This window comes from Hevea brasiliensis, chromosome 10 (assembly GCF_030052815.1).
Source record: "Hevea brasiliensis isolate MT/VB/25A 57/8 chromosome 10, ASM3005281v1, whole genome shotgun sequence".
NCBI classification, from domain to species: domain Eukaryota; kingdom Viridiplantae; phylum Streptophyta; class Magnoliopsida; order Malpighiales; family Euphorbiaceae; genus Hevea; species Hevea brasiliensis.
The window spans coordinates 2,900,723-2,903,249 of NC_079502.1; the positions used below are offsets into that span (position 1 = coordinate 2,900,723).

A 2,527-nucleotide genomic window follows, 5' to 3' on the forward strand; every position below is an offset into this window, starting at 1 on the left:
ATGCATATAAAAGCAGGCACTAGGAAGAAGAAATCCATCATCCAACTCTCACCCATCTGTACAAAGCCTCCTCTAAGTCTAAAACCACCGAAAACTATAGCCAAATGCAGAAGAAAGAATTATCAAAATCACGGGTTCAAGAACGTTCTAAAAGAGTTGCTGACAGAAATTTTTGCTTGGCTCTTCATCACTCACTGATCTCGTTAATGCCAAAGTAGGTTAAAGAGTTTCTTGAGGCAGCATCAGAAGATTATGTCCTTGAGCATGTCAAAATGGATTCCGTCCCTCTCTTTTACTGGCGGGATAAGCATTATGGTTTGTCTTCTTTCTTGGCGAGGTGCACGGAGAGTGGAAATCCAGAAGCTTTGTTTAGACAAGGAATGATAGATTATTTTTTCAACTGGCAAAATAATTCTGGGCTAAAGTTATTAGAGAGAGCAGCGAGCAAAGGGAATCCGGCAGCCACATATGTTTATGGTATAATACTAGTGCGCAGTGTTGGCCATGAACTGAGAAACAAAGGAGTGAAGCTACTCTCTGATTTGAAGAGTTCGACATCTAGTTTGGTTATTACAGAATGTAGAAAGAGAGCGTATTGTATTTTGCAGCCACCGTGGGTAAAAAGTTATATAATTGAAATTGGACCAGCAGAAGGAGAAGAGTACTGGAAGAAGAAAAAAAACCTGCAGTGATTGCAAATCAAAGGCACTGTGTAATCCTACGCAGACTATAAAAAGGTGGATACCTGATGGAGATTTTTACGATGATCCTTATTCAAGCGATTCTTGTTTATGGGATCTTGAAGCCATTATGTTCTGCATAATGCAAAGAACAGGAAGCTATAGAGAAAAATAATGGAATGAAAATGAAAAAGATATCAATGATAAGAAGAAAAAAAATACATTTATCAAAATAAATTATTCTAGGGTTCTAAATGTTTTCAATATTTATATATATCTTTATATTTTAACAATTTAATTATTAAATATTTCAATTATTTATAAATTGATTTTTATATTTATTTTGACAAGTTGATACCTTATAATATCCCAATTATTTACAAGTTCATCGTTATGTCACTCTTTCTCTTAATTACTTTCTCCGTCTCTCCCCCTCCCAATTTCTTCCATCTCTCTTTATCTCTCTCACTTTCCTTCTATTGTCCCTTTTCCTCACAAAAAATACTAACAAATGCCTCATATTAAACTCCTTCTACGATCACATCTTGAATTGAATTATGGAAAATAATTCACAACTCATAAACAATTTTATTGATAATGAAAAATATTATATAATTTAAAAACATAATGTTTAAAAAAATAAAATACTCAAATTTTTATAATTATAGCTAATTCTTTTTTTTTTTTTTACAATTTTAACTTGGTTTTAAAAGTTTTTTTAACCAATAGTAAAAATTAATTTAAATCAGCTAAAAATAATGTAATTTTGATTATTAGTATCTTTTTCAGTAAATTGACATTCTGTATTTTTTATTGTCAATTTATTTTAATTTTTACCGTTTATTAAAACTAATAAATGTTTAAAATTATCTAAAATTTATTAAAATTAAAGAATTTAATAGTAAAAAGTTGAAAAATTTTAAACCTTTTATTATCATGAATAATGTAAATTTTTTAAAATATTATGAATAATAAAAAAATTTAGAATTAGAAACTATTTTTTAAAAAAACTATAATAGCAAATAAACTATTTTAGTTTTCTTAGTTTTATTGTGCTATTACACTTATTTGAAAAAAAAAAAAATAGTTTCAAGGTTTATTAATAAATTAGCATGAAAATTTTTCCAAAATTACATAGAATGTATTTAATATAAGTTTGACCTAAATGAGGACTTATATAATAATCATTGAATTAAATATTTATATCGAGATTTACACAAAATTAATTAAAGTTTATATAATGGATTTACGAATCTAAATATAAATACTTAATTTAATGGTTGTTAAACTCATTTTCATATGAACTCGAATTTTTCATAACTGCACCTAATTGCATATAAAGAAAATTAAGTTATAAAAAGCATAACGAGTATAGATAATGCATAATGCATGTTAAAAAATACCATTCTTATTAAATTGTGTATTAATTTAAAAAATATACAATTTTTTATCAATCAAATTATAGCTTATTAATTTGATATTAAATTGACAAAAATAATATCAAATTAACAATTTTGATGATTGTGAGATTCGTTAAAATATCTTTCAAGGTTTTAAAATTTTATATTTATAATTTATCTAAATATTTTATTGCAATTTAATAAATTTAGACTTTGAGAGAGATAAAAGTTAGGCAATAGAAAAATAATAAGATTTATACCATTATTTTTCAAAATGAAATATAATTCCTTAAATCCAATATATTAAGGAAGAACTTTTAGTTTGAAAGCTCAAAGTGCCACTTAAAATCAAGAATTTTGCATTGCTAGTCATGTAGAGCATTCTTCCCACAAAATTGAGTTTAAGAGATAAAGGTGTTGATGTTAATCCCATTTGTGCTTCATGTG

At 26.4% G+C, this 2,527-nt stretch overlaps 1 pseudogene; it reads left to right on the forward strand.

Annotated features, from left to right (window-relative positions):
• Window positions 1-855, forward strand: LOC110660152 (putative F-box protein At1g67623; annotated as a pseudogene).
• Window positions 856-2,527: the final 1,672 nt, after the last annotated feature.